Genomic DNA, 12,864 nt, shown 5'->3' with positions numbered 1-12,864 from the left:
AATTTGTTAGAATTTACACACAAGATAGAAAAACTTAAGGTAGACTATTTATATGTAACAATACAAGATAAGAAGGAGAAAATTAGTTCAAATCTATGATTTATAGGAAAAACATCTTCAAATTCATACCTACAATTTACATGTGTACACCCTTATAAACAAAAACGCAATATTGTTAAAGGTTAACTAATAAGAGCCTCTAGAATGACATCCAAAGAAGGAGATTTTGTGAGAGAAGTAGTAACAATTAAGAATATGTTTATAGAAAGAAAATATCCATGTAAATTAATAGAGGAAGTAATAGAAGAGGTCCTAAAAATAGACATAGTAGCTTTTTTCCTATTCTAGGGAAGAAGAATATAACATTATACAAAAAAAATGTCACAATGAGAAGGGTGGAGTGAAGGAGTTACCAATGACAGATATGAATCAGCATTTATTACACAATATAATCGTGATACCAGAATTGTGACCAAAATAATAAATTCCCACTGGGAGATATGTGGGAACATAACAGATGTTGATAATTTATTTGAAAGGCCTATTCAATATATATGTATGTGTGTATATATATATATATATATATATATATATATATATATATATATATATATGGGTTCCCTTCAGTTGATCGAATGTTTACAAGTTTGAACCACATATGGCCGAGACCATATGTTTGAACTTGTAAATGTTCGATCAGACTGAATGGAGATCTCCGTACAGAGTGGAAAGGGAAGATTTCCCATTTCCACAATGTAGTGTGATCTTGGAGTTGGTATATTTAAGTAAGGGGGTGTGGGGGGTGCAGGGGGGCATAGCCCCCCTTTTATAGATGTTTAGTTTTGTGTTTTTTTGTTTTATGTGTTTTTATTTCAATGTTCGAACTTTTACGAGTTTGAACATATCGTCTTGGCAATATGTGGTTCGAACTTGAAAAAGTTTGATCTACTGAATATATATATATATATATATATATATATATATATATATATATACATACAAAAAAAGGGTAGCAATATCAAGAATATATTGGAAAGTAAGTATACAACAAAGACAAGTACTTCCAATAGGAAAAAGGGAACATACAAATGTGGAAAATGTGCCAAGTGTAAATTTATAAGTAACACTAGTTGTATATATACACCAAGTACAGACAAATTAATACAGACTAAGGAATTTAGTAATTGTGAAAGTAAAAGCCTAATATATCTGGCTACTTGTAAGGCCTGTAATGCATTCTACATAGGCAAAACTGAAAGAATCCTTAGAAAGAGAATGTGCGAGCATTCTTACAATATTACTACATCTGATCACAATAATGCCTTATATAAACATTCAGCAGTGTGTGAAAATTCAAAGTTCATGTTTTTTGTGCTAGAGACTGTCCCTTTGAATATAAGGGGAGGTTTAGGGGAAGAAACCATAGAGTTTAAAGAAACCTTTTGGCAAATATATATGCAAGCTAATGAAAAGCCTGGTCTCAACGACAATATATCTGTAATGCCTGTATTAAAATTGAAAGCAGCTAGACTCTAAAGTGATATGATTATAAGCACATATACTATTTAATTAATAACAAACACACACACACACACACACACACACACACACACACACATATATATATATATATATATATATATATATATATATATATATATATATTTTTTTTTTTTTAATTACTATGGTTTATGGTCAAATATTTGTATACTAGACACTAACAGAATACTGTAAAATATATAATAGAAACATGTTTTAATTCACTGTTTATATATGGATTTAGATATAAAGGTTGATTTTAGTAGTTTAGAACTAAAAGTTAGGTATTATTATCAATGACCAGAAGAAGGCAGCAAAGTATTGGGTAATATAACTACATTTGTTTCATATTTTACTGCGGTGGTGGTGCTGCAGTAGCATTGTCGCCTCACAGTAAGATGTTGTCCTGTTCGATTCTCAGCTAGAGCGTCTTCTGTGTGGAGACATGCATAAATGGGTGTACCTTCATTGAAGTTTGTGCGTCAGGGCCGGCAACTCGGCACGTAAAAATCTACTGCCAATCATTAGCGGACCAGAGTTCCGCTGTGGAGACCCCTAACCGGGAAAAGCCGAAAGACACAACTACAACATTTGTTTCATATTTTCATAAAATAAGGTTTATATACATTGTATATATGTATTATACAAGTTTTATATAAACTATAATTCTTACATACTACTTTTATATTTAAGCTATAGCCTTGGTTTGACAAAGTTAAGTATTTATGAAAGCTGATAGAACAGTCTTTTTATTTGCAATGTTTCTTTAAATTAGAAGTGTAATTTAGGTAGGAAGTTGCATTCCGCTATTTTTAATTGATTTTTAATTGATTCTGCTATAAAAGGAGAGACTTTTTAGTATTTGAGTTTAACCTGAGAAAGTCTCAGTACTGAAAGGGATGAAAAACATGGTGAAATAAGTTGTGTTTGGTGTCTATGATGTGTTTTTATGATTTGAGTTGGTTTAATAAAACCATTCATTGGTGAATTGCTTGACTCCTGGAGTATTGTTGCATTCTGCATCTCTGGCAGTGTTGGAATTATTACTTATTCTTCTGTCATATACTGTCATTGACACTTTGTGCCAGCTGGATGCAGCCTCTCTGACTCTAGTTTTGACCTCTTCATTCAGACTTCCCTTCTCGTCAACCCTCCATCCCAGATACCTGAAGGTGTTAACCTGTTCCACTATTTTCCTTCTGAGTGTTCACCTTCTTCTGATTTCCCTATTTGCTGCTATGATAACTGTCTTGTCTGTACTCAGTTTCATCCAATGGGCTTCAGTTCTACATTTCAGGTCCCTATATTATTTTATGCAGTTCTTGCCCAGAGTCTGCTTATAGTGCCATATTATCTGCATAGAGCAGCTTTGTTGACCTTTCCTCTCCATCCTGTTTGCTGATAGAGTCTTTTACTACTATGAACAGCAGATGGCTCAGAGCTGGGACCCAGTGTACCCCACCCACACTGGGAACCCATCTATAAATAGATTACTGTCATTGTGTCCTTGTAAATGACCTATACCAAGTCAACCAATGTTTCTGGAAATTCATGCTGTCATAAGACTTCCCACATTGGCATTCTTGGGCCTTGTCATATGCTTTCCCCATGTAAGAAATGCCCAAATGAGCTCTTTCTTCATCTTTATATTCTTCTCCACTATCCATCTCACTGCAAACATTGGGCTGGTAGTGCTGCTTCCTATCCTGAATTTGAACTGTTCATCTCCCATCTTACTTTCTACTACTCTCTGTATTCATTTATCTATCACCCTCTCCAGCACATCTATGCAGGGCGACAACAGACCGATACCTCTGTACTGTCCACAGTTCTCAATGTTTTGTTTCTTCTTGTACTCTGGCACTAGAATGCTTATTCTGCACTTATCCGGACTATGCCTTTCTCTCCAAACTGTTATGAGTACCCTCATGAGCCATCTTTCCTCATTTTGCCGTAACTCTCCCAACAACTTGATCACCTCTGCTCTGACCTTATCTCAGTCTGTTGATTTCACTGACTTCTTTTTCCTTACTTTTTACTTACTTCAAGGGTGGGCTCATCCTCTTTGTTTCATTATAGGCTGTGTCCACGGCAGTGCAGCTTCTGTGTGGTTTTCTTCATTCAAAAGCTGCTAGAAGTCCTTGTTCCATCTGCCTTTGATGTCCTGTGGCCTGCAGATTATTGCTGGCATCCTTTATGAAGAGTGTCTGATGATTATCTGCTTTATCCTTCTGTTTTTGCATTGCAACCCGAGTTTCTTTATGTCATCTCCTGAGTCAATTTCCAGAAGCCGAGTGCCACTGATGCCTTGATATTTGTTATTTCTCTCAAAAATAGCCTAACAAGAAGAGGGAATGAAGCCTCTTTGTTAGCCAACCAGTCTGTCTTTTCTATTTCCCACGTTTTCCTGCACTCCTTTTGTTTAATAAATTCCTGTACTTTATTTACATACCTTGCTCTGCCACATACCCATTCTATAGTCTTCACACATGCGCACACACACACACACACACACACACACACGCACACACGCAAGCCAAAGTTGAAACCAATTCAAAGAGACCTGAATGGAGGACTCTGTCATTCCAGCTTACAAAAAGGGAAATTTAGTTGCATCTCATAGCAAAGCAAAGGCTTTCTGTCTAATGATGGTTGTCATTCAGAAAGAAAGAGAGAGAGAGAGAAAGCGTAAGAGGTCAGGAGACCTCATTAGAGAAGTTAACAGAGGAAACAGACCTCATTAACAGAAATCAAGAAGAATGTCAGTGTGGGCTTGAAAAGGATCTCAAAGAGCAGGTTGATATATAGTTACTGAATGAGAGCTTCAATTACAAACAAAGAGGTAAGAACAGCCCAAGAGAAGGCTGAGGCCATTGACTTGAAACATAAGGCCATAACCTTGTAGAACTGTTGAGTGTTTCTGTCCTTTATTATTTGTAAAGTTAAGCAGTATGTTTAACAATCTCTGTCAATATCTGTGTTTAATGTAAGACGTGAAGATTCTTTTCACTAAACCAAGAGTTAATTTCAATATTGAAACTGTTGATGTTTCATTTCTAAAAGAATGAAATGAAATGAAATGCAGCAGTGGTGAAAATGCTGTTTGAGCTTATTTTCCTGAAGAGCTAACCAAGAAAGTTTATGCTGTCTCAGTCACTCTCTCTCTTTCTCTCTCTCACTCTAGATATATGTGTGCATGTGTGTGTGTGTGTGTGTGTGTGTGTGTGTGTGTGTGTGTGTGTGTGTGTGTGTGTATGTATATATATATATATATATATATATATATATATATATATATATATATATATATATACGTGTATATTATATATATGGATCCCTGTCAGATGATAGAAATTTTATTTGACTGAATCCCATTTGACTGAGACCATAAGACTGAAATTTCAAAATACTGAAAAATCACTTGACTGAAACCCATAATACTGAAATCTTACAATGCTAAACTTCAACATACTGAATTGTAAAGTGGACGATACAAAACCAGAATAGGTGGGGGGCTATGCCCCCCACACCCCAATGTATATGCCTTTTTCACCCACTGTAGTGCAATCCTGGAGTTAGTATATATAGTTAGGGGGTGGGGGGTGTAAAGCCCTCCACAATGGGGGCCTCAGTCAAATGAGTTTTAGTCATATGAAATTTCTATCATCTGATGGGGATCACACACATACACACACATATGCATATACATATGAGCGTGTGTGTATGCATGAATATCTACCTATATCTGTATAGGAGAAAGCATGGTGGTTTATTTAAAGCTGGTAGGCTTTAAACAATTACTACTTAAATGATAGCCCAGTCATGAAACACAAAGATACTAAAGTATTTGTTACTTGCCTTTGGGACACTGCTGGAGGAACAAACACATACCTAGCCCCACAACAGGTCTGTTTACTTATAACATATTATCTTATTATTGTAGGCAACAATTCCTAAAAAAATAGTGTTCACAGAAGCCTGGCATAATGTAGAAATGGGGCAAAGGTATAAAGGACATGGTTGTATAAACTTAATTTGAGTCACAAAAAATATCTGTTTATAGAACCACAACTGAAATATAGATTTTAACTTTACTGCTGGTATTGTATATACCATGTATGTGTGTATGTATGGTATAGGAAATGTAAGGGAACAAAGCAACACAATGGGTATTACAAATCTAGATTTCTAATGAGAGCATTGTAGATGTTAGTCACCATTTATCTTGTTAAAATGCAAACAAGATTTACATAATATTGCATCTTTGTGCTCTTCACTAATCTCTATCAAACCAGTGGTGTAGCTAGAGTTTGTGCCGCCCAGGGCGGTCTTTGAGTTTGCCACCCTCCCCCCTCACAAAATAAAACATAATCATACAAAAAGTGAAAATAACAAATAAGAATTAATTTTTTAATTATATTTTTAATTATTAATGACAACAATCTACGGTGCTATTTTTCTTGCTTTTCTTTTAACAAAATTGTCAATGACATTATCAAAGTCTATTTCTTCTGTCAGTTGCTGTTCTATAGAGAGTATGGCAAGGTTTATTAAATGCAAAGTGCTCATAGTCGATCTCAAGTAATTTTTTATCAGTTTTAGTTTAGAGAAACATCTCTCACAGGTAGCAACACTATCAGCAATTTTGAGGAAAATTCACAGCAGTATTACAATATGTGGAACTAAATTCTCAAGATTGTATTTCTGAATAAACTGTAAAAGTTGAAGGGGGCCTTCCTTCCATGTCTCTGTTTCATCTTGCATAGCAGCAACATCAACGAAACTTTGAAGTCTTTTTCTCTCAATGAGGAACTCTTCTTATCAATGACATCATGATCCTGATGTAGTTGACACTCGTAGTCATCATTCAAAAGATTCGATAGGGTAAGGAACATATATTTCTCAGCAAGAACGTGAAGCTGTTGAAATCTTATAGTTATTTTTTTAATCACTCTCTCCGGTGAAGAAAACATTTCCCTTTGCAGTTCAGTTTCATATGGTAATTCACCTTCACCCAATCCTTCACTAAGCATCTGTTTCTACTTTCTGTATTGACACTAACACGTTGACACTCCTCCATGACTTCCTAGAAAATTACACATTTCTTTGGAATATGTTATTCCACTGTTCAATAGTTTGTCCCTGTTTTCAATTAAAAATGCTTTTAAAGCATTGAGTTTTATACTACTATTTAATCCTTTAGTTTGGAGGTAAGCATGTGTGTCATTAATTTCTAAAAGAATGAATTCCCACATGCCAAGGAAGCACAGAAAGGAAAACAATTGCAATACACCAAGTAATACTCCAGCATCTGACCTGATAACTGTATTTTCTTCTTCACTAGTTAAATCTTCTAAAGCATTTAAAATGCTTGAGAATTTTTTACAACAATTAAAGCGTTTCCCCTTGCACTCCACTGTGTTTCTATTACATACGTGAGACTTGGACCAGTGACTGAAGTCAGAATATCCCAATCATGAGTTGAGGATGAAAAAAGCATAAACAAACACTCCAAAGTTCCAAAAAAGGTGACCGAATTTATAGCAACAGAAGCTGCATGCACACCGGCCAAATTCAGAGTATGATTAGCACATGCAACAAACTCTGATTTTCTATTAACGTCTTTTATGCATCTTTGAACACCAGTATATTGTCCAGTCATCACAGCCGCGGTGTCATCAGCTTGACCTCTACAATTTTCAATATCATTTCCGTCATTTTCTATTTTTCCAAAATCATAGTTGAAATATTCTCTGTGGTTTTACGTTTTGTTTCAATAAAATCAAGAAATCATTACACTACCTTTACTTTTTCTCCATCAATCATAATGTAGCACAAAACCTGACTCGTCTGATCCTTATGAGAAATGTCAAGAATGCTGTTGAATATTATAGAAGAGAACTTGGCTTGTTTAACTTGTTCTATGATTTTGCTTCTTAATTTATTTCCCAAAATTTCTATAAATTCGTTTTCGATCGCAGGTGACATAAGATTTAGCAAATTTATTTCCCAGCTTGGTTCTGAGAATATGCTTTCAAAGCACTGGGACATATTTCACAAACAAATGTACTAAGTCTAAAAAATTTCCTGTATTTCCGATCAATTCAGAATCAACATCAGTTTCATTAATTTCTTCTTGGTGACCCTGTAATGCCAAATTCTGTTTTGCTAGGAATCTAATTACGTCTAACCTTGAAAGGATTTGCCTCCATTTCTACGCTTCATTTTCAATAACTTCCTGATTTTTTTTATCAAGCGTTGCTCCACAATTAATCCTAATTTCCACCTCATTCCACTCTGTGAATTTCTGAATGTGGTCTACACCGGATTCATGCTCGAATATTTTCGGATTCAGTTTCCACCACACATTGAATCCATCCACAGAATGAAAATTTGAATAATTTCTGTCCGAAATCAGTCTGCAACAAAAGCAGTAAAGAGCTTCATTGGAAGGAGAGTGTACCAACTACAATCTCAGCATTTTTTTACCTCTTAGTACGGTTTGAAAAAAAAAAAAACAATCGCTTGCAAGTTTTCTGTTTTGTCCATTGATTGATGCACCTTGATGAATCACTTCACTGAAATGAGAATCTAGGTGTTGAACCACAGATGCATCTTGATGTACCAGTAAGATCCATGTGTCATTGTTACTCTTGGTTGGCCAAAGACCAATATCTTTTAAGCCAACTGCCAGAATTTTTTGTTCATCACACACTTCATCGCTTGAAGTTGATGAATTACTTGAACTTAAAGTTGGTTTTAATTCAGTGCAGTAATAGCAGTTTCTTCATGATTGAGGTATTTAAATAGTGCCCCTTCATTCCTTTTTAATACATCTTCCTTTGCCTTTCTCTTTTTTCTAAAAGCAGCACCGCTCTCTTTTGTTGACTTCATCTTTGGATAGATTGATACAATAATAAAATTTGCTGAATTTAATAAGGAAATGCAACAGACTAATGATCATGCTATATTTATTAGAAAGTGCTGCCCCTAAAAATGTGCCCCTCTTACCCCACACACCACCCCCAGCTAAGCCACTGTGTCAAACACAAATGAAGGTGTTCATATGCATTTTAAAACACTTTATATTGGGTGAGAGATGCAACCTGTTAAATGTTCTTGTAAGACGTTGCATACATATGCATATGGGAAACAGTGCTGGCCTTAAATGGGTATCAGTTAAACAAATAATAGTTGTCATTATCTTTATCATCATTGTGTAAATTGCATGTCCTACTAGGGGTCCTGGTGGTAGTAAACTGAACAGTGTTGATCAGACTCCCCTAGCCTAGCAACAGTCCCCAACTCATTTTGTGGGATCAGCATGTTCAAGCCAGCTGAGACATGTTATTATTTCCTTGCCCTGAGTTTGCTCTGTGGCCTTCATTGAGTGGGCTGTATCTGATAAATCTCCCACTGAAGACACCCCGTGGAACACCCTTTCAAGCTGCCCACACCATTTCAGATGACTCTTCCCTACATGGAGAAGAAGTGGCTATATTCTAAACTTCCCTTGGTTTACTGAGTTCCTCAATTTGTGACAGAGAGTGGGCATAGCTATCCTACAAAGTAACATAATTTCTGCTGCTTGCATCTGTGACCTTATTGTTTCTGTCACTACCCATGTTCATGACTGTAGATCAAGATGGTGATGTAGACTGACAGATAAATTGAGAATTTCATCCTTTTAGTCAGCTCTAACATCATTGTCACAGTCCTGTACAACACCTGCAGAGCTGTCACATGTCAAAGACCGATGCAGTACCTGAAGTATACTTATTACCAAAGTACAACACCAATGTCTGGAACAGGACCTGCAGAGCGGTCTCCATGAAAATGCACTACAACACCTGCAGTATTGTTTCTGGTAAAGTCTGGTACCTGCAAGACTATCACTACCAATATGCAGTAAAACACCTGCATCACTGTCAAAATCTTGTACAACACCTGCAGAACTGTCTGTCTGAAGGTCCAGTACAACACCTGCAGTAATATCACTACCAAAGACCAGTACAGCATCTGCAGTACTATTCCTACTGAAATCCAGTACAACACCTGAAGTACCGTCAGTACCAAAGTCTTGTATAGCACTTGCAGAAATGGCACTTACAAAGTCTAGTGCAACACTTGCAAAACTGTCAGTTACTAAAGCCCTTAGCAGCACCTACAGAACTGTCACTTATCAACATCCAGTACACCCCTGCAGAACTGTCACTTAACAAAACCTGACACAACAGCTGCAGTACTGTCACTACCAAAGTCTGGTCCAACACTCGCAGAACTGTCTCTTCAAGGGTCCAGTATGACACCTACAGAAATGTCACTACCACAGTACAGCACACCTATAGAACTCATCACCATCATTAACCCCCTTTTTCCCATTTTTCTACATGGGGTTGGAGTATCACGTCAACTGTTGCCATCTTTCTGCATTCATTGCCACTCTCTTACCTTCTTCGACACTCATGTCTGACTGTTGCAGGTCTTGTCTCACACAATCCATCCACCTCTTTGCTGGATGCCCTCATTTCTTATGAAAGTCTTTATTTATTTTTATCGCATTTCTTTACTGGAATAGTCTGACTGGGTCATCAAGACCTCTTTTCAGTAGAGACCCAGGAAGAAAAGCTTCACATATAGTAAAAATGACAGAAATATAGATATGATAAAATGAGAGCAATAAAGACATAATAATCAAGTGTACAGAAATACATAAAAAACATGGATAGCATACATTATAAATAGATATGTGTATGCTTTTTTGTTTTCTTTTGTAACAGAGATCATACTTATTTTAAGCATATAGCCAATGGATTGAAGGTTAAACAAAAGTCTTTATCAGTAAAATTCATTTGTGTCAAACTGTTTTATGTACATGTTAGTGTTATTGTTAATAAGATACAGCCCAAAGGGACTTGAGGATGAAATCAGGATCGGGGACTAGAGGAAAGAGGGAGAGAGAAAGAGGGGGGAGTGGAAAGGAGAGATAGACTGGGTGTAGGGAGGAAGTAAAAAGGAATAGTGGCTGTTATGATCATTAGTAGAGGGAGTTAACATTGCTAGGATGGACTGAATGGAAGAGTTAGTGAGTAGGTAGTAAAGATTATGGCTATGTTGTCCTGAGAGAGGGAAGAGAGTTATATCTGGTGTTTAGCTTGGACTAAAACATGTACAGAGCCATGTTGTGTGGAGGTTTTGTATGAGTTGTGTATTGGAGGTTGTGATTTTATTTACTGTTTTAACTGGAGGCAGAGCTGAATCTGAACATTTGACAACAACACCTGCAGAATCATCACTTATCGAAGTCTGATACAACAACAGCAAAACTGTCACTTAAGAAAGCCCTTATCAACATCTACAGAACTGTCACTTAGCAACATCCAATATAACCCCCTGCAAAACCATTACTTACCAAATCTGACTGACACAACAGCTGCAGAGCTGTCACTACCAAAGTCCAGTGAAACACCAACAGAACTGTCACTACTACAGTACAGTAGAACACCTACTGAACTATCACTACCAAAGTCTAGTATAGCATTTACAGTTTTTGTGTCCAGTACAATGCCTGCAGTATGATCACAGATGTACGCATCTGCTGGTCAGTCTTCTTACTTTCTCTAGTCTCACTTATGAACAGACCTTTAAAGTATTTAAACGTCTCTACTTGAGGTTCTTGGCTCATCCTCACCTGGAAACAGCAGTGAACTCTTTATAAGGTGCGGACCATCACTTGTGATTTGGAGGCACTGACTTTATCCAAGCTATTTCATATTCGGTAACTCACCCCAATGCATGCTGAAGATCACAGTCACTTGAGACTAAGTGGACACCATCATCTGTAAACCACAACGATACAACCTTCATGTCCTGAAACTGGACATTTTCCAGACCTTGGATACTCCATAATACCAATGTGCAATAAGACGGGGAGACAAGACACATCATTATCAGAGTCTGACTCTTACCTCAAACATACTACATGTAATGCTTTGAATGTGCAAGCCACAGTCACTCTTTATAAAAAGGGACTAAATGGCTAATAGCAGTGTACATGCGATATCATGCTGTTGTAGCACTTCTGGAAGACATTCCAGGCACACCTCTCAACTATCCAAATTTTTCCAGAATGTCCAGAGTTTTGTCTCATATTTTTGGACTGTTTCTCATAAAATTATGGTTTTATTGCAAATCCCTGGCAAATCACTGAGGACTGAAGTCAGAAAATAATGGCACACATTTGAGTTTCAGACTTCATATCCTTCAGAAAATTCATGCTAATGTAAAACCTTTTATTCTATCAACTTTCTAAGTTTATGAGAGCAATATTTAAAATGTCCATCCAAAAAGGGGTATAACCAACGCATGGGACAGGTTCGGTTAGAAAGTAGAGCAAATCACTGAAGCTTTGGAAGCTAAATGGATTATTCAAATGCAAGCTGACCCTGGTAAAGGGTTGAATGATCGAGCATCTTTGAGCATCTTTGAAGCCTTTTCTGAAAATGCGATGGTTATGATAATAGGTTACTTACTTCACTGCACCTTTAAGAATTGTTCTTGATGCATTCACATGTTGCTATGTTTTAAATTGGTAGCTGAATGGATGTTTTTGATTGGTGAAGAGTTTTTTATATAGTATGTTGTTTTATTAGCTAGTTAAAGTCTGGTGAAGCAATCAGTTGTATTGCGAAAGCGCTTACTTATTTTTTTATTAAAGCTTTTCATCTGAACAGCTCAATTTGCTCTACTTTCTAACTGAACCTGGACCATGCATTGGTTATACTCTTTTTTTTGGGTGGACATATTTGTATCAGTTACTCAGTGAATCATTTGCCCTGGTATTAGCGATATTAGTTCTTTTTGTGTTGATAACATTTAAAACATGTCCCTATTTTGGGGCCTTTACTCCCCCCACCCCCATTATTTTTGCCTTTGTCCACAAGTACTCCCTTACCATTCATATGACATTGAAAAGGCATGTTAACCCTGTCATTCCAGTGATGTCCATCATCTTCAGCATTTCTGGCCAGCTCTCCTCACTCCCAAAGCTTTAATTACATTGCAGTGACCTCACCTATCTAAACGGGTCCATTTCCATCATCTGTATCTGCAAGTCCAGCAAATTCAGGACTTCTTTCAAGTGTTTCTTCTACCGCTCTCAATTGTATCCCCAGTTAATGCTAGCATTTCTCCACCCTTGCTGAAAATATCCTGGACTAAAAGCTTACTTTCACCTCCTATGTCACTGGATAATTTAGAAGAATTTCTTTTTGTCCATCCAAAATTTATTCTCCATGACCTCTCAAAAGTCCTCCCACACCCAGA

This window comes from Protopterus annectens, chromosome 4.part0, assembly GCF_019279795.1.
Source record: "Protopterus annectens isolate FY-2018-M chromosome 4.part0, PAN1.0, whole genome shotgun sequence".
In the NCBI taxonomy this organism is placed as follows: domain Eukaryota; kingdom Metazoa; phylum Chordata; order Ceratodontiformes; family Protopteridae; genus Protopterus; species Protopterus annectens.
This window is presented reverse-complemented; position numbering follows the sequence as displayed.